The sequence below is a fragment of the Gracilinanus agilis genome, chromosome 3 (assembly GCF_016433145.1).
Source record: "Gracilinanus agilis isolate LMUSP501 chromosome 3, AgileGrace, whole genome shotgun sequence".
In the NCBI taxonomy this organism is placed as follows: domain Eukaryota; kingdom Metazoa; phylum Chordata; class Mammalia; order Didelphimorphia; family Didelphidae; genus Gracilinanus; species Gracilinanus agilis.
The window spans coordinates 568,869,140-568,889,439 of NC_058132.1; positions in this window are offsets into that span (position 1 = coordinate 568,869,140).

Genomic DNA, 20,300 nt, shown 5'->3' on the forward strand with positions numbered 1-20,300 from the left:
CATAAGTTTCTGGATTCATTTTTCCACTTGGATGATCTTTCTTTCAAATTTTTTTATTTTCTAGCCTTGTTCATAATTTTTTTCCTAATTTTTCTTCAGTCTCTCTCATTTGCTTTTTGTGGTCTTTTTAAAATTCCCGTAAACTCTTTTGGAAATTATGGTCATTTGTTCTATTTCTTTGCTGCTTTTGAAGTAGATGTTCACTGTCCTCTGAGTTTTCATCATGATTTCCTTTTTTCCCACAATAGCTATCAATAGTTAGGTTCTTTCTCTTTTCCTTCACCATTTTCATTTATTTATCTTCTTTTAATTTTTCATCCAGGTCAATAGATTTATTTACTGACTTTTTATTCAACTTTAAGGATTCCTATAGTTCTAGAATATGTTACCTCAGCTTTCAGAAATTTTTATGTTGGTTTTTAATCTGAGTCCTATTTAGTTGTTCCAGTGTTTTTTTTATAGTCCAGGGTCTCATGGAATACCAGGTCCCCTAATCAAGCCCTAATATGTGATTGACCTCAAGTGTTCCCACCATAGCCAGTGGGCAGTTATGTCCCTTCTACTGCAAACAGGCAGCCTTCCTCTCTCTGTGGCAGCAACCAATTACTCCACTATACTGGGAGTAAATACATAAGTAAAGAGTCCATGATCTATTAGATCTATAAGTGAGACTATTTCTTAAGATATTTGATCCCTTGTGAAAAAAATTTCCACTGAGCTTTGTTCAGTACTCCATCATTGTACCCAAGTGAGATAAGTCATCTTTGCTGTCTCTCAATGTTGTTCAGGACCAGAACACTGCTTCACCTTTTCTTCTGTTGGTTCTGCCACTCCAATATTAATTTTGATATGTTTGTTTTTCTGCTCTCATTTAGGGGTAATTGGAAGACTTAGCATGTTTCTTACTTCACCATCTTGGCCTGAGCTCCTCTTGCTGCTGTGATAGCTGCCACTGCTTCTATAATTTATTTCTGACTAGTTGTTCTTACCACCCTGGTTTAAGAGTTCTTAGAGCTGCTGCTTCTTCTCTTATTACCACCTATTCTAAACACTCATGTTTCATCCATACGAGCTTCAGTTTAACCCCCACCCTTGGTTGTAGATCTCTCTGATTTCTTAAGTTATCTTGCTCAGGAATAATGTTTTACTCTGATGTTTTGTTGGATTGCAACTCTAGAATTTGATTTAAGGTGTTATTTTAAAGTTGTTTGGAGGGGAATGTGAGGAGAGATTAACAGAATGCTTTCTCTTCTCTGTCCTATTGGTTCCACTCCCCAAAATCTCCCCCACTAGATATTAAAAATAGGTGAAATAATCGTATTTAAGACCCTCCATGTGCTGCCCTCCTAAACTACCCTCTCTAAAGTAAATTCTTACTATTCTACTCTATTGATTCATGAATTGTTGGAACTGGGAATGGACATCTAATCCATTCTCTTAGAATTAGGAAACTATATCCAAGAGAGACAAAATAATTTGCAAATGTTACAGAGTTAGTCAGCGAGTGAACTAGGACATGAATCCATGTCTCCAGATTATTAAGCCAAAGTTATTCCCAGTTCACTAAATAGAATTAATAATCTTGAGAAGATTTTATAGTAATTGGAAAGAAAGGGCATTAAAAAAGATAGATAGCCAGGCAGAGAACAATATGTGCATATACTACATATAAGGGAAGTTTAAATATGATTATTAGTTTATTTGTCATAACATTTATTTACTTGTAATGACCACATTTATATATAGTCTCATCACTACAAACATTATATATATTATGCTTATCTCTAAAATGTCTCTCACATTCATTCTCTGTTCTTACTGCCACCAAACTAGCACAAACTTTCATCATCATCCACCAGAGTTATTTGTAATAAATTCTTAAAAGTTATTTTTGCCTCAACTCTCTTCCCTTGCCAACCTTTCCTTCCTTATGTATCATCAGACTTAAAGACATATTATAACATGGAAGAAAGGAATAATAAAAGTCACTTATATCAGACACTTAATTTTAAACATGAGAAAATGGGCTAATGGAAGGGAAGAACTTAACCATTCTTATATACATCATAAATATGAATTATTCTTCAGGACTTTTCACATGAAAGCCAGAATTCTTTCACTATACCATATCGCAATTTATTTCTCTCTAATTCTACTCTCCTTTCTTCCTCTTATATTCTTGTCTCTTTTCCCTTTCCATTTTTCCTCTTCTCTGGGCTTCCTTAGTAATCCTTTTCTCCCAGACCTATAGTTAGGCATCTTGCCAAATTAGACTTCACATTCAAGTTGTGGACAGAGCTCAGACAAATCAAATAATGTTTTTTTCCCATGCATCCTGAGAACCTGACAAAAAATGCAAAATTCTTGAATGAGTCTCTATTATTTTCTATAGGAAGTTCATACCTCTTTGACTAGCATTCAAGGCTTTTTGTAATCTGTCCTTCTCATTCCCTAACTCTCCAGTAATATTTCATAATGTTTCCTTCCACATAAGCTACAATTCAGTTTTACTGGATCATTTGACATCCCTCCATAGAAACCTACAATTTCAAAAATGTGGCACTTGTTCATAATGTTCTTAGAAGCCTCGAAAAGGAGTATTTTTAGCCATCTTTTAAAATGCATTTCACATGTTATATATTCTCCAAGGCCTTTCTGACATACTCTGGTATGGGTGGACCTTTAACTGGGCCCTAATAGAGTACTCCTTGCATATCTTTGATGAATTTATGTATTATTTTACACCATAGTTCTTTGCATATTTGTTATATTTCCTTACTTTATTATATATACTTCAAGGGTAGGTGACACAGAGGAGAGTGTACCAGGTCTATACTTATAAGAAGAGTTCAAATTTGACCTCAGACACTTGTTATATGATTCTGGTAGAGAATACATCTTACCTAAAATTGATATTTTCCCAACTTTTTATACAGTGTCCTCTACACAATAAATATTTTGTTCAGTTAATTAAATGGAAGCATGTAATATTAGTGGACAGAAGGGACTTAATAAGTTTTCTACTCCAATCAATTCATTCTACGTAAGAAGAAACTGAGATTCTCAGAGAGTTGAAGGAATTTCCTCTGAATTTTAATGAAAGATCCTAAATTTATTTTAGAAATAATTAATTTATGTATATATATATTTTTTTAAAAATTAAAAATTTAAAAATATTTGTCATTCATGTAGTCTGATTTTTAACTCTTTCTTTGCCTCAAGCATTAGATTTTAAGCTCCTTTAGAGCAGGAATTGTTGTACACCCAACAGTTAGCAGAGTGCCTGGTACATAAAAGGCACTTAATAAGTATTGATTGATGGGGCTCTAGTCTCATATACTTGCTACCTATGTGACTTTAGTAAAATCTCTTAACCTTCAATGCCTAATCCTTATTGCTCTTCTGCCTTAAAACAAATATATATATATATATATAGTATTATCCTGATAGAAGGATTTTAAAGTAAATATTTGAATAAATATTGATCTTGAATATGATTCTAGGTAGTCTGGCTGTAAGTCCAGGGATCTTTTTGCTGAATAATGTTGCCTTGCATTAAATTGAATGAGCTATATTCATATTTTAACAATATAAAGAGGAAAATTATTTATCCAGATTTCAGAAATCAAGTATTTTGAAGGCATGCTTAAATTTATTTTCTCCTCATGGAATTCAGTGACTTATTAATTTGCACCCATGGATTTTGAATTTATGATCATTCAGAAAAGAGTTGGTTTGGTTTACTTTTGCATAATTTATGAAAAAATTGCCTAGCAATTAATAGTGCATACAAAATTGATGGGGGAATATTTGATCTGCTGAAGAAAACACACTATTTTCAAGAACTTTAGAAATACTCATTTACATATAAACAATTGATATGCTAACTATAAATAACTGTTATTATTCATTAAAGTGTATCCCCTATGGGTTTTTACTAGGTGGTGCTTGTTAGCAGTAAGTTGTAATTGTTCTAATGTCCTTTAAACAAATAAATAGGGAAAATACTCTAGGCTTAAGATATTCTTTTATTCAAACTTTTCATTTATTCAGGCTCTTCCAAGGCTCTTATATCCAGTGAGGTTTTTCTATTTATATAAATGTGTGTTTACTGTTTTATATTCATTAGGGATGACTTTGGGGAAGGACTTGGATCAGCTGCAGAAGAATATAGTTGAGCAACATCAATTTGGCAACCACCAAGTCTCAAAGCCCTCTGATACACTATTTCTATGGAAATATAATATAAAAATGACAATTCCTAAGAAAATTTTTCTGTCAGCACACACTCACATACAAATGGCTATCTAAGTATATTTATATCCATATCTATCTATCTATCTATCTATCTATCTATCTACCTCTATCACTCTGACTGACTATATAACTATCCATCTATCTGTCTAGTCTTTCAGTTAAAAAAATAATCATGTAAGAGGCTTTCTCACATCAGAAATAATGCTAGAGTAATGGATGAGGGGCAGAGGAAGGTGATGAGGAGAGAGAAAAACTATAGTTTTCACTAAGCTCTACTAATGAAATTTCCTGCTGAGTCAGTATCCTGAGTTAGGACAACAGGCCTGATGCATCTTTTATTTTTTTTTCCCACAGAACAGGGCTCTGTTATTCATTGCATTATCTTGGAAATTTGATATAACCAAAATGTTATGAATTGATAAAGAATATTTTGATTGCTAAGAATCTCTGATTATAACAACATGACTATCTTCATTTTTTTCTCCCAACTACTACTAGTCACTCTTCTGAAAGAGACAGGCATTTAATTCAGTTAGTGTAGATCATATTTGAGTGCCAGCAAGTTAAACATAATAGCCCTCATAAATATGGGTCTTTTTCCATCTGATTGATTCTTCTGAGTTGGATGAAAGATTCTTCGGTGAAGCCATGCAGCAAAGAAAATAACTATTATATTAACCTTTCACCTAGTTTAGAAAAAATAGAGTAGGAACAAATGAAGCAAGAAAACTAGAATTAGCATTTTTGATTCCAATATGAAAATGAGGTTTCAAAAAATAAAACAAAATAAAAGGTTGTTCTAAAACAGATGTTCAGATAGCAATATGGGGAGGATGGATGAGTATGATGGGAGCCTTAAATCACTTGAGAGCCCCATTTTTACCAGGTACCCTAGAGTGACCCCAAAATGCTGAAGTGAGCTAGATGAGAACACCATTATGTCAGTGGAGGGGCTTAGCTTGATTGCTCAGCCATCCCTTGCAATCTCCCTCTGAAACAGGTAGAGGTGAAATGGTGTGTATCGAAAAGTCATGAAGATTGATGGCACCTGCTGCTTCCAAATGTACCCTATCTGCATGCAAACCACTTGACACGTGAGCTGATGGAAAACAAAGACTGTTTGCCCAGGAAAAAGTGCTTCAGCAAGCTTAATTTCCATAGCCCATTTGCACAGCAAAAGCAATATCTAATAGGTCCCAGAGAAATCAGCCAGAGCCATGATAAGAATTCAAAGCCACAAAACTAAATAAAAAGAGATTATTAGCTACATTGCAGTAGGCAAACAGTAAAGTCTTAAGTGATCAATACTTGACAAGAGACATGCCACAAACTTCATGTATAGGTCAGGCTCACACACCGTTTTTTAAATAAATCGACTGGCTCCTGGACAAGGCACATAAAATGTCACTTTTTATCTTTCAGTTGATATTTTTCTCTGAGAGGGAAAAAACTAGCTATTCACATCCCTGAGAGATTTGATCGAAAAGATAGTCACTCCTGATATAAGGTTTAAGGGGGAAAACTGCAATCAAGTGGAAATTTTTGTCAGTGCCTTAATCTCTGATTTGTAGAAGGTTGTGCTTTGGGATATTTGGTATGTCTGAGGATTGCCACCAAAGAGCCCTTCTGTTCTTTAATGGCCGCACTAAATCTTAACAAACGTGAGCATGAAAACTATGGTGCCGTGCTTGTGAAGCATCTATCAAAGTAATATTTTTTTTAAGCTAGGAAAGGCCGTTGAATCATGCATGCTCTTTATGGGGCTCTGATCAGGCTGATAAAGGCAGTTCAGCTCCAATAAATGCTTTTTAAGTGAATGTTTTGGAACGCGAAGAGGAAATTCAAAGCACAGGCTGTTGCCAAACTGGTCCCCCAGCACTTTGTTCACTTTGCTGCTGACATTTTGTTGAAAATGTCTTGTTTTTATTAAAATGTTGGCATCTGGAGACTAAGAAAGTTAACTGTCATCACTGAAAAGAAAATATATGCTATCTCTGAATGATATAACTGATTAAGCACTTTGTACACATTTCTTAAAAAGAAAACTTTTTTCCCCTGTGGGGTCAGATACAGCTTTGCACTTGTTTCAGAAAAAAAAAAGTTCATATTGTTAAAAGAAAGATAAGTACAGAGGATAAATCAAATAACACTGCTCTGCCTGAGGCAAAAAAAAAGTGGGGGGAGAAGGCATAAAGCTTTACTACCAAAAAAATCCTATAATTTAAAAATTAATTTAAAAAATATAAAGACAAGTGCTGAAACAAGACTATGTCTGTGTTGGCTTTAAATATTTATGGCAGGCCGCTTTTGCCTCCCCTCCATTGAAGGACAAGAAGGACAAGGCATTGTAACCTCCTCCAGCAAAGAGAGCAACCATATATATTATGTGATCTAAGTGTCCCAAGCTTGTACATGCCACAGCTGATTTAACTTTTTTGGCATCTCTCAACTTGGGGTTTAAGTCTGACCCCAAATATGTAGGCATAAATATAGATGCACAAGTACAGTAGGTTTTAAGTATGTGGGGGTGGGGTGGGGGGGTGTACACACACATAAAATGTATGCACATTCCTTGGAATGAATCAGGTACAAACTTTGGAATTTCCCCTTCCTTTCAGCCTCCAAACTTAATCAAAGATATTAAATTGACATCAGGTCCTAACAGCCTATTTCTAGTTTTAAATGGCTTAATTCCAAAACACATCAGGGAGAGTATAGGCTGTCTTAGGGTGAGAGAGATCATGTAAATTTCCTATTCATTCCAGGTGAATTCACACAGTGGAAGAAATTTTAGTCAGTCTGACACAAACAGAGACTTTGATTGATATTGGTTTTCTCTAACTTCTATCTTTAACTGACTAGGATGGTTTCTTTTTCTTTTAAAAACTTTCTTAAAAATACAAATGGATTCAAATTTGGCTGATATTTTAGCTCTTGCAGTAAACGAAATCAAAACAAATAACTAAAATCACCATTTTACAATCTAATGTAGCAAAAATAAAATGTAAAATCCTCCATAGGAATGTGTTATTTATAATGATATATGAATTTAATATGAATCATCAACACTATATATTTGGATGTAATCCAGTGATAATAGAACAAAATAAAATGTGTGACTTTATATAAAGAAGAAAAAGAAAACTTTCAAAATATTTGTCATTTCAGACTTCATGTAGATAATTTGATCAAATCAGTACAACACAGTATATACAAATCAATAAATGAAAGAAAGCAAAGGGATCCAGCTTCAGTACTTATATATGTATATATATATTACCAAATATGGTCTTAGATATTGTTCTCAAGCAGCTTGCTAGTGGCAAGGTTTCTTTCTACTAATGTTTTCCAGAAAGAAGAGAAAAACTTATTACCTGTGTGACAATGGACAAATCTTTCACCCTTACCTGAGCCTCACTTTTCTCATGTGTAAAATGCAGAAATATGAACTCTATGTTGCCTTCCTGGTCTGATTTTTTATCCTAAATTATTCAAGAACAGTTCAAAAATATTTATAAGACTCAGAATTTTTCAATTAATCATACAATTCTTCTAAGTCCCCAGATACTAGGGTACTCATTATTTGATTAAAATCTGTTGAAAAATTGGATATCATTATGGAAAAATAAGGTTAGATTAACATGGCAAAAATGTAGCAAAATAGCTTCCAAATAGATATTGACCAATATGTAAAAAGCAAATTCCTAAACAAATGAGAGAAAAAAGGAATAATTTAACCATCAGATCTATGGCTACAGAAAGAATTAATTATAAAAAAATTTGAAAGGATCACAGAACATTAAATAGTTTTTATTATATAAAGTTAAAAAGGTTTTAGTTAAACAAATTTATTAAAGCTAAGGTTATTAGGGAAGCAATTGGGGGAAAATTCTTGGCAATAAATTTCTTTAATAAACGTGTCATTTCCCAGATGTCTGAGAACTGATTCCAATTTGTAAAAATTTATAAATTAGTAAATGGTCTAAGGACATGAAAAGACATTCTCAAGGGAAGCAACTGAGACTATCTAGGGGCATATTATATTTAAATGCTCCAAATTACTAATAATTAGAGGAATATAATTTAAGGCAATTCTGAGATTCCACCTCATGCCTGTCAAGTTGACAATATTGATATAGAAAAATGACAGATAGAAATGGAAAAAATGCTTGATCTAACATTGGTAGAACTATGCATTGGTCCAGATATTCTGGAAAGCTAATTGAGACTATGCACCAAAAGTCATGAAAATAATTTGACTCATAAATACCAAATTTAGTATGTCTATATTTAAAGGACATCAAAAATAAAAAGAAAAGAATACATGTGTAATAGAGAACTGAGGAGTGGTCCAACTAAAGACTATGATGCAGACGAAAAATCTGATTTGGAATTGTAAGGCAAAAGGAGAAGTTAAATGACAGTTTAGTTCTCTGTGCCTTCATTTCCTCATTTGTAAAATGTGACATTTCAGCTAGCTGAATTTGAGGTTCTTGAAGACCAGGGCAATTAAAACAATAGGTTCTAATGCAAAAAGTTTTCAAAACGAATCAGAAGCAGACTGCATCTCTTATCTCATAATTAGCCTAAATAAATTAGGAGATCATCATTATAAGATTGGTCCACAGTACCTTCAAACTGGAAAAACAACATCAAAGTGGCTCTCAATACTTTCTAGACATCTTCTCTAATGGTAGTGAATTGGTAAAAAGTTAACAGACAGTATTAAGAGATTACATAGAAACAATTATCTTATTGTTGACACTCTTAACTTGTCTCTGTTGATATTAGTGTTGACACACTACTGGAGGAATTAAACTACCTTCTTAGTCACTATGTGCAAATGTGACTCACAGGTTCCCTTTAGAGATGGCTTTGAAAGAGTTGAGAGAATTGGTTTCATCATATGCCTAGAAGACTAATGAAAAGCATTTCAATGGATATAGGCATCTTACTTTGTAAAGCTCACAATGTCATCATAGAAAAACAGGATATAGTGAAGGTTATTATGGCTTTTGCATATAAATTAATCCTCTAAGTATCACTCCCATATAACATATATGTTGATACTTTATGAATTCAAAGTGAAAATGGTCATAGGGAAGATAATAAAAATATTTTTTGGAGATGATATTCAGGATGGAGAAATTAAGTCCTCTCTACAAACATTTTTGAGCATTTACTCTAGACCAGACACTATAATACCAGACTAATGTAGTAACAAGGCAAGAAATATAGACCTGTTCTCAAGGGTTTTTTTCTAATTTGTATGGAAACCAATAAAAAAAAAGACCAAAAAGATATAAGTTTTTTCAAAATTATAACAACATTGTATATACCTTAAGAAATGAATCAGAAATAGTAAATGAAAAACATTGTACGAGAAAAAGAATTAGCAATGTCTTGGGGGAAAGCAAACTGCTAGTTGCAGATGTAAGTACTTTCAGAATCATCTGCCTACAAAGAGAAATATAATTGACTTGGTGAAAAAAGATTAAAGTAAATACTAAATTAGAAAAAAGGATAAAGTTTGTTTTTTTAATACTATACAATATTATAGTAGTTACAACTCAAGCTATTTAAATAATTTATCAGTTCAAGAAATGGGAAATGGATATAAGACATTGACTGTCATCATTACTATTTTTTGGTTAATTTTAACTGATACAAAATAATCATGACATCCAGGAGGCTAATATACATCAGAAACTCTATTATGCAACACATCCTTAATATTTTTGCATAGGAAAAATACTTGGTCAGCCTAAGGTAAAACCAATTTAGAACAAAAGCACATTAACTCCATTCTTAATTTCTACCATATGTTTTCTAGTTTTCTCCGCAGTTGTCAAATCATGAGTTTTTTTCCCAAAACCTGAGATCTTTGGGTTTATTAGACACTAGATTTCTTTTTTCATTTATAACTCTCTATTGTATATCTAACCTATTCCACTGATACACCTTTCTATTTTTTAGCCAGTATCAGATGGTTTTCATGGTTTTTGTTTTTCTTTTCACTAGTTTGTGAGGTCTGATATTGTTAAGCCAACTTCCTTCACATTTTAATTAATTCCATGAAATTAGTGACCACTTTCTCTTCCAGATGAATTTTTCCATTATTTTTTTCTAATTCTATAAAATAATTTTTGGTACTTCGGTTTGTTTTTGAATAAGTACATTAATTTAAGTAGAATTTATCTTGTGTACTATGATTTTCTCCTATTTTGCCTGTCTTGTTCCATTGGATAATTTATTCATTTATATATATATATATATTCCAGTAATTGATTTGACTCTACTTAATCTTAGTGATATCTATGTGTGTATGTATGTATGTATGTAAAGTGGAAAATTAATATTAAATTGTGATATTTTTTGAAAAAATTTTCCCTCTCCTCCTCAAGGAAAGATAGAAACAATGTGATTTTAAACTGAAGCTACAACCAGTTTCTTCCTCAGGGTATGAAAATGGGTTGGGATTTTTTGGTCTTTGTTAATCATAAAGGGATTAAAGGCAAATGTGGCCTTGGTAAACCCTGAACCTATTGAAATGTTAAGAGTGAATTAAGCATTGTAAGGGATAAAAATTAAAGGTTGGACTAAATATATAAAAATGTGGTCACCAAAATTATCACTCAAGTCAGAGAGAATTTTTATAGTAGTTTATTTACAAAAGGAAAAAGACTGAAAATAAGTAAATCAGAGAGAGAGAAAGAGTAGATAATCATCCTGGCCTGGTCCAAACCAGGCAGGGCTTCAGAGGCCCCAGAAAATGGGGCCCAGAGATAAATTAATAATCTGGTTGTTTCTCATAAAAAAGTAGTTTACCCCAATATTTTCAAGAACCTGGAAAACACATTTAGAACCCTTCTCTAAAAACAAAACCCTTGGCCTATCCTCTTCAAATTTCAAAGGCCTTGAGGAGTGGAGTAGTTAATTCACTTATCTTTTAAAGATGTCAAATAATATTCTTATTATGATGGGGGTGTCTGGCCAAGACAAGGGAATGGAGGGTGGGAAAGGGAAGTTCCTATGATTAGAAGACCCTATAAATTTAGTCTTTAAACTCAATCCTTTGACATTCATTAAGCATCCTAAGCAAAGAATATCTGTTTCAGGAAAGAATAAACTACTGTCTTATACTTTGGCCTCTCAATTCCATGTTTGTCAACTTATAGTTGTGGTGGGGCCCACTGTTCATGGCCCTGTCTCACTCAGTAGGTAAAAAAAATAGTTTTGTTTTTGTTTTTTAAGGACAAATGAGAGTAGCACACAATAAGAATACTTTCTTGAGAAACATGTTTAGAAAAGCTTCTTCTCTCTTTGCAACAAGGGCAGCTCCTGGTTAGGCCAAGCAGGGCAAAAAGTCAAACAAACAAACATTTAAATTTCATAATAAATGATTTAGAACTATAATTTCTACATCTGGGGACCCTTAATTGCTCCCAAATGTAGTTTATTTGACTTTCAGCTATTGAAAGGATTAACATTAGTTATAGGGGATAAAAATTCCAAAGAACCAAAGTACTGGTTTTATGGAGATAGGGATAGACATTAATGGATCTGTCCACAAAGATCTAACCAATTCTGCAATGTCTCCTTGGAATCCTCTTATTTTTTAATTTTCTTCCCCTCCCATAGCCCTTTCCCCATTTCCAAACCTTCACCTCACTGCTTTCTCTCTCCTCTCTGCCACTCTCCCATCTCAGCTCCTCCCATCTCTATTCTCCTTCTTCCATCCCAGTCCCTCCTCTGCTGCTTCTCCCTCCATGCCACCTTTTTCTTTTTCTCCTTCATTTATCCTGGCTTTTTTCCTACCAACCTAGCCCTTCCTCCTGTAGATTTCTATCCCTTTGCCCTTTTCCATGTTGTAGAAACCCTGCCCACACCTCGTCTCATTCCTGACTCTCCTCTTCCACTTCCTCCTTCCTGCTCTTCTGCATCATCCAAGATATTGAATTCAGTAGTCTATACAAGTAAGGCATGTTTTCTCTGAGAGGATTTTCTACACAGGACCAAAGGGACAACGTGGAAATTCTAAGGCAACATATCCCTTTGAGCCCCACCTGACTCAGGACACGCAGTGTAGATATCCCTAAATTCAATGAGGATTGTGCTGTTTTGTTTGCCCAATTTAAAGTGATTTTAGAGGTCTGAATCCAATAATGTAATTGTTCTGATGCATCTTTTACTTTCTGAGAAAGGAAGGCAATCAAGCATAGATGCATCCAATAATTCATTTTTTTCAGTTTGGGAATTGGAAACAGTGGCAATTGGAAGACTTGCAATGGGATCCAAATAATACTGAGGACTATGAGATTATATAATGATAATAAAGTCTTGCTAAAAGAAATGAAGAACTGCTCTGATCACTCAGAAAACTGGGATAAATTTGAATATTTTAAACAAGAGGATAATGAATATCCCAACCAATTTTATGATTGTGTATGCAGAATAGCTAAGTAATATGAAGGTTTAGATCCCATTAAGCCCATGCATGTCCATATCATATGTAATCATTTCATGTCCCACTCCTCCCCAAAATAAGGGATTATAAGTATTACCCCAACTGGTCTTTTATGAATGCAGAACAGTTGAGATGTTCAATGGTATAGATTTGTAAAGATTTAAAAAGAGAAGAAAAGGAAAAATTGCAAAAAGAAAAAAAAACACAAATGAGATAAGAAAAAGGAATCTATTCTGGATCTTATTTTGATGTTTACGAGTCAAGAATTTGTGGCTTCCTTAAATGTCTCTATGACTCTGACCCAGGAAGTTGATAATACCCTTAAACCCCAATAGTTCATAATATGAATTTTTTTCTGCAGAAGGCTGTCATATCAAGCTAAACTGTAAAACAAAGAATCATATTTGTGAATAGAAACTGGAATAATAATAGAGGCTCCACCAGAGCTGCTACTTCTCATATTAATGATCACATTGCTTCTACAGGGGTCTCTAGTCATTGTAGGGAATGGCAGAAAAATCCTGATTCATAATCATATGAAAGAGGGGAAGTGGCTTTGGGATCTAAGCATACTTTCATTTCCCAGGCCTGATGTTTTATTCCCACTTATCACAGTCTATTTCCCTCCCCCATATAACCCTAAAGGTTTCACTATGACAGTTTATAGCACACTAAAGCATCCAAATCTGTCTTTGCAAGCAAACTTGATTCTGGACATATCTGCATCAGGTCTTATAATGTTGTTGGGGGGGGGCAGGGAAGCCTAAAAATGCCTTTAAATTTTCTCTTCACCTTGTGTCTGGCCTCAGAGTAGAAAACTCCTTTTCCTAATACTTGAATCTCTAATATATTTCTTAGGGTGATATAGCTTATATAAACTCAAAGCTCCAATATTATGCTCTTCTGATAGATGCTAAGATCTACAAATGCCTATAGATTCTCTCCCTCTATTCCTAGTCCTTATTCCTAGTAATCAGGAGATAGTAACCCATCTTATTCAAATTCTAGCAGTCATCCCTGAATTTCTTTGTGTCTCCTTCTTTTCTGATATAGACCTACTTCAGTCTGCCATTATTGTTACTTTCAGGACAAGAGATGGCTCTTCACTTTCCTCAGTATCCTTCACTAAGGAATTTATGAAAGGAATATGAAATACTGATTAAATGGAGAATAATAATCTCATGCCAATCTCCATATAACTCATAAATTCTTACAGTAAAAAAGCCTAAGCCTGATCTATCTGGGAAATCTGTGTATCCTTTTGTGCAGGATTTGCATGCCATTAATCCACATGTAATACCTATACATCCAGTGATGCCAAACCCTACAACTGTCATCCTCTCAAATCTTACTGAAGCTACATATTTTACAGTGGTAGATCTCTGTTTTACTTTATTTTCTATTCCTATCCATATATATTAGAGAAAAATATTTGCTTTCCCCTGGAAAGGTTTACAGTGGACATGGACTTACCATCCTCAGGATATGCATTGTGCTCAAATTTTTTTCTCTCAAATATTACAGTAGGACTTAGCCACTATTATTTGTAAAAGTGCCAGTTTAGTTCAGTACATAGATAACCTGCTATTAGGGGAATCAGATGCAAAGATATGTCATGAAAATAGCAGGTATCACTTCTTAGAGCTCCATTGGAGGAGCCATGATATCTCCAAGTTAAAGCTAAAATGTTCCATCCCACATCTGGATAATTTAAGTTTTCTTTTAGCTGCTGGAACCTTTTCTGTTTCTTCCAAATACATTCAAGCAATTGAGGAGCCTTTTCTGTTTTTCTTTTCTCTGCCCATAAAGGAGATAGTGATCCTGTTTCTAGGGCAAATCATCAGGAAAACACTTCAGCCAAGATTGTGGCCTTAGAAAATCCCAAATGAATTTGTAATTTAATATCTAATGATAACTGAAGGTAGTCGTGGAAACAGAAGTTTAAAGCAATGTGACAAAAATTATTAACCAAGATACAAAAAGCAAATCCAAGACTCCAAGCCAGAAAGAAATAAGTTTGTTGAAAGAGGGCCAGTCTCACAATAAAGCTGGACACTTGTTGGCAACCAAAGACTTTGAGTTTTGTGAGTGACCACTGTATATAGCACTCTTTTAAAGAGGTGATGTCAGTAGTATAATATCATCTGACTCAAGTAAATTGTCTACTGTCTTGGTCCTGTATCTCAGTCCATGTATCTTGGGCCCTATAATGGCCAATAATGCCATTGATCTTACTTTTGCCCTTAGCATGAATTTACTTCATGCCATGGTGATTCAACAGAGCTCTGCATTAAGATAGGCTGTTCTGAAAAGTCAGGAGGCAAAAACCTGTGGATTAAACCCATTTTTTATCCCTTTTGCTCAGTGTTACACCTGAGCAGATGAGAAGGATATACAGCTCAGTCAGCTAGCATGGGGTGGAGAGAGCCGGGGTCAATATCAGTAAAGAATAGCTATAGAGTATTACAAAATTATAGAATATATAAAATACACTATCAGAATTGTAAGAGGATTGGGATTTCACATTAACAACAAAACAGATTAATGGGGTCTGAGTATCTTCTAAAGACAAGCCCCTTTTACCACCATATTTGCCTGTCTGTTAACAGGAGTGACTATTTTGGAACTCAAAGGACTGTGGATTTGTTTAAAATAGTTTAGGTGGCCCCAGTTCACTACATCCAAAAGTCCATTCTGGATCTTTTGATGCAGTGTGTGGTTTCTGCAGGCTTCTTTATGGCACCTTCTTCAAAAATTTCACTTTCTTGACTCAGGGATTTACCAAGCTTCTTTTCCTGAAATTTATCTCCAAAAAAATTTTTTTATATCTTGGATTTTATGAAAAGTATACAATAGGACCATCTGGATATATTCCAGAATGCTAAAGACAGGTGCAAACTCCCCTTGGCAGGAATATTTTGCATGGTACAGCAGAGAATTTTTTAAAAAGTTTTTACTCACACCATGGTTATTGATTTATGATTCTCATGCAAAGTTTTAAAATCAATAACTGGGATTTTTACTTGCTATCAAATCCATAATTACAATTTAGCACTAAAATGCTGACTATGTAAGGGGATTATAGGTAGAAAATATAATATTACAAAAAGGCATAAAGCAATGAATATAAACTGACTTTGCTTAATTATCTTTTACAGAGTGGGGGTTGGGTCACACATCCCTTTTTGTCTTCCCCTTTCACTGTTATTTTATTTAGTTTGTAAATGCCTTGTGCCAAAAAGAGGAGTGCTCCCTTATGGCTCCTTGTCAATGTCTCTATCACACGTGTTTAATATAATGTTAAGAAACATACAGGAATAATTAGACCCTCCCTGAAATGTATATACCTTAGCCACCTTTTGTATCCTGGTGAGACATTTCTGGGATAATTTGTTGGTTAGAATAAGTCTTCCAATGAATCAAAGGAGAAATGTAGAAGACTAATATTAAATTGTGAAGTTTATGTGAAATAATGTTTTTCCTTATCTCCCACTGAAACAGTCTGAATCTAGGCTGAGGCTGCACCCAGTTTCTCCCTCAGCCTGTGAAAATGGGTTGGGATTTTTTTGTCTTTGTTAAACATAAAAGGATTAAGGGCAGAGCTAGCCACACATGGTGAACCTGACCCAACTGAAAGATTAAGAGTGGGCTAAGCAGCCATGCTGAAGTTACTTAAATTCAGTCCTATGGTCAGATGGCAGAATATGCTGGTGTCTTCCAGGCTTTGGCAAAAAAACCAACAGTCCTGTGATGAAAAATGAGAGAGGAGTTGAGGGCTCTAAATTCAACTTCTTAGTGGCTATTTGTCAATTAGAGATGTCTTGGGATGTCTAGGGGAGGTATTGAGTGATAGACTTACAAGTGGCATATGTAGATCTGCACCAGAGGAGTGAGGCTTCTTTATCTTTTTGGATGGTGGAGAGAGACAACTGTTCAGATTAAGATATTTTAGTTAATTAGTAAATTAATTTAAAATTAAGAAATACTGAATTTCAAATGATACAAATGATACAAAATGTATCTTCTTGTTGTTCTTGAGTCATTTTGGGTGTGTCCAATTGTTCATGATCCCATTTGTAGTTTTCTTAGCAAATACTAGAATGGTTTGCCATTTCCTTCATCAGCTGATTTTACAGATGAAGAAATAGAGGCAAATAAATTTAAATGACTTGTCCAAGTTCACACTTTGTAAGACCAGATTTAAACTCAGGTCTTCTTGATTTCAGGCACGCCACTCTTTTCAGTGTGCCACCTAGCTGTCCATGTATGTAGGTGTAATGTTTATGTATCCATATACATGCATATATATGCATATATATGTTCATATATCATGATTTATTCAATGATATGTAAAAGTATTTTCTGGATGAGACTATTTTCCTCTATTCCTTTAGGTTCTTCATTATGATGATTACTTTTCATTGACTGGATTTTGTTTGAAATGGTAATAGTAGATATATTTTTTCATTTCCTATGGGAGGAGCAATGATGGTTCCTTTTAATAAGTCAGATTTAAATTATTGTAGTTGTCTGCAGTATCCTCCTATATTAATATGTCCTTTTTTCCTTTAAAAAATAATTTAATTATATAGAGCTAATTCTGACAATTTTTATTATCAACAATCCTGTCTGTTATGCTCTAATTTATTTCATTTTCCCTATTTTACAGTAATGATATACAAAAAATGCAAACATAGTTATGTTTTATATATACATATACACATATATAATAACTTCTAAGAACAATGACTTATCTTTAGTGGGAAAATAATAATCTTGTTATAAACAATAAAAACTGCTTTATCATTAAAACATGTGCTCAGCAAAATCCTTCTAAAAACATCTTTTTATCAATGTATCTTCTTCCTTTAAAAAGCCCTATATATCAGTCTAGGGTGAATATAAAGTTTTGAATTTATTAAAGAACACCTATGCACACTTTGTCTGAAAAGAAATTGCCTTATCTCCTCCCTCCTTTTTTTTTTACTGTCTTCTGAGGGAGCTCATGGAATAATGGGTGAAATGTCAAGAATAATTAAGAAAAATGATGGTGTTATACCCCAGCAAAAGAAATACATCTTTTCTGCTATGATCTTCCCTGCCCACTTTCTTTTCCACTGTTAAATGTCATCTCTGTTCTCAAATTATTTAGGATAGCGCTTGAAAAAAGGGTAGAATAATTTTTAAGTAATTTGACATATTCTTTTGCTAGAATTGCTGATTGGTTCTTTCCTTGTACATGTTTCCTTTTAAGATGCTAGTCTTCCTTCCTTCCTGTGACTGATAATGTTTCTATATGTGATCCAGGCAACTATAGGTGTTTCAGCTTCTGCAGGGCAGACTATATCATTTATCTTCCTATGTATTGTATCTCTCTTTAAAACTATTTTTCCTCTTTCTGGAAATAAAAACAACTTCTTTAAATTTGACTTTTAACTCACTCTTTTCCATGATACACAATGTGGTCAAATTAATCCATAAGAGAGTTGGACCTTCCCTAGAAGATCATTAACATTCTTGTATTCCATACCAACTATGTGATCAATTAAAAAAAAAAATATGAAGCTACTATTATGTGGTAACCATGATGATAGGTCAAGGAGATGTGAAGATAAAACAAAAATAAATAAATAAATAAACCTTATACATTCTTATAAAGTAGTTTCATTCTCCTTAAGGGAAATGACTTTATCGAAAAAGGTGAATTAAAAATATACAAAATAAATACAAGGGTACCACGTTCACTACTACTCCCATCTCCTAAAGTTATTTTCATATTAGGCCTTGATACCCTCCTTTCTTAGTCTTTGACCTTTCCAAAAATAATGATTTTTGGAATCACTATTCCTTCTCTCACTGGATCCTCCTTTGGCCTCAGCATTTAGTTCTTCCTCCGGACATTAACTCCATTGCTTTGTCTGTTGCTTGTACTCGATAATATGACTGTGCCTTATTAAGATTAAAACCTTCTTATCAGGCCCAAGATCCTCTATCTACTTTAGTAATCGTCTCACTTTTGCTAAAGATGGCAATAACTTCTGGACCTACTGAAAGAATTTTAAATTTTTATTCTTAATTTTTTTCAATACAGAGACATTTCTGATACGATGTTGGCAATAAGCTTATTTCCAAGGAATTATTCTAGTTCTTATATTTATTTGACATCCATACAGATAGTAGCCATGAATAGATAATTAGAATTCAAATCAGTTCAAACAACACATTCACTTGAAAGTGAAGTACTTCAGCCTTCTTGAAATACAAAAACTCTGAAAGGCTCGTAATTAACTATTTCATATTTCACCCATTCACTTTCAAAGTTTCAAGTGAGATCTTTTGGGGTATCAATCTCAAATTCTTAGTCTTTTCTTGTAGCAAGATGAGTCTTGCTAAAGTTGTCCAAAGCACAATTATTTCTATAGTACATAATTATTTCAGTTCTTACAATTATTTCAGTGTTTACCAAGTTAAAAAGAAAGTCAGTAAAAGCCTCTCTGTATCAGTAACCTGGACTGCTGAGTTCACATTCCACAGTGAGTAGTGAGATTCTGGAAGGGCTCAGTCATATCCCTTACTAGAGTCATATCTCATTTTCTTACAGGTGTCTCTAAGATAGCTGCCAGCCAGTAAAAGTAACTTCTACAAAGCAGACACTCCATACCATCAACTTTTCAGGCTCAGGAACCAGGAATGGGGATTTCGTGAGAAACATAGCACACATAATGTTAAGATAAATGTGTAAATATTTCCATCCAATCGTAAATGTCTGAACTCTATGTGGCATCTATAGCTATATGATCTAGAATCTTACCAAAGGAAGAATAATTTACATATTTGTGGGGAATAGGAGGAGGCTCATATTTGCATGCCCTAGACTCATAGCCTAATGACAAGTGACAATCAGGATCTAAAACCACCATATTTGAGACCGCTCATTCATTCTCTCTTTTGAAAGAAGTACATCATGATGAAATTATATTTATCTACCCCACTCCAGAATATAATTTCTTTTTTCCTCATTCTTTAGGGGAAGGGAATACTTAGCTTACTTTCCCACCTTAGTTTAATTTTTATTTATTAATATTAATTTACTATTAAATATTATTTACACAAATAGCAATCATGAATAGTTTATAAATTCCGTGGTAAAATAAAGAAGTAAACAGAAATTACAGACATTATACAGAGAAGAGTAGACAAGGGAATATAAAAGATTATATGAGCAGATCCTTGATGAAGCAAAGTAAGTACTGACTTCTTTGAAGGAGGGACAGAATTTCTTGGGAGGGGTGTCAACTGTGATCAACCTGTATGATTGCAGGCACTGAGAAACAAAAATTATATTGGTGGACATTTTCTCTACATATCCCATTCAAGATTATACTTCGACTTTTTTAGCTATCTCTGTCAAACTCTAACTTCTTGTATTACTTATGTGACAATGGGAGAAAAATCTAAACTCTTTAAGCCTCAATTTCTCCTCTATAAAATGGGAATGTTACAAAAAATAATACATGGCATTTATGTTGTGCCTTACATATTATATATGTTACATATTATTTGGTGCTTATGTTTT